The sequence below is a fragment of the Lottia gigantea genome, assembly GCF_000327385.1.
Source record: "Lottia gigantea unplaced genomic scaffold LOTGIsca_1, whole genome shotgun sequence".
Lineage (NCBI taxonomy): Eukaryota > Metazoa > Mollusca > Gastropoda > Lottiidae > Lottia > Lottia gigantea.
Window position 1 is genome coordinate 8,803,006 of NW_008706746.1, and position 829 is coordinate 8,803,834.

The following is an 829-nucleotide window of genomic DNA, read 5'->3' on the forward strand; positions in this document are numbered from 1 at the left end:
GTATTTATATATTACAGTAGGCCACTGAAGGAAAAATCCAAAACAGTCTTTTAATTGTACTATAATCTGTTGATAGTCATATGAATTATAAAATAGCAATACTAGTTTTGTGTAGCCTGATTTCACAGTAGTGGTACACAGATCATATGAAAGATAAAATCAACTTGTGGTCATTACTTAAACGATAGCAATGTCCAAAACGAACATAAGCCTAATTGAAAAATTCCTGATCATTCATCCAATGATTAATGCTTTTTTTTTCAGTGTAAAAGTGGATGAAAGACTTTATAACATATCTCTAACAGTACAGAGAACGGCCGGTACCTTTGGGGATGTATCAGTATTCTATATGTCACAAAGTTTCCAGGAGGGGTCAACTTTAGGGGCCGATTACAGAGTTACACCTAGGGTAAGACTGAATGACAAATATCATCAATCTATAGCAAAGATATTTCTATACAACCAGCTCGGATACAAAATATATTTCAATAACATAAAATAGATAGTATTTGAAACTAACTAACTTAAAATAAAGTGGCTTTGTTGTGTTGATGTTTTGACTCTGATGGATATATAATTTCTTTGCTTGACTTTCCTTACAAAATCTCCATAACAACTTTCAGTGACATTGAGTTATAGGCAAATAGTTTTGGTTTTCACCAAAGGTCTTCATTATTTTTTTGGAGGACCTTTTTGCCAAAACTATCATTTTGATATGTTTATCTATATTATAAGAATTCTAGATGTTAAGTTTGAATATTTCAGAAACTGACATTTTTGAATGGAGAAAGAACACGAGATATCTTGATAGAAATATTAGATGATGATA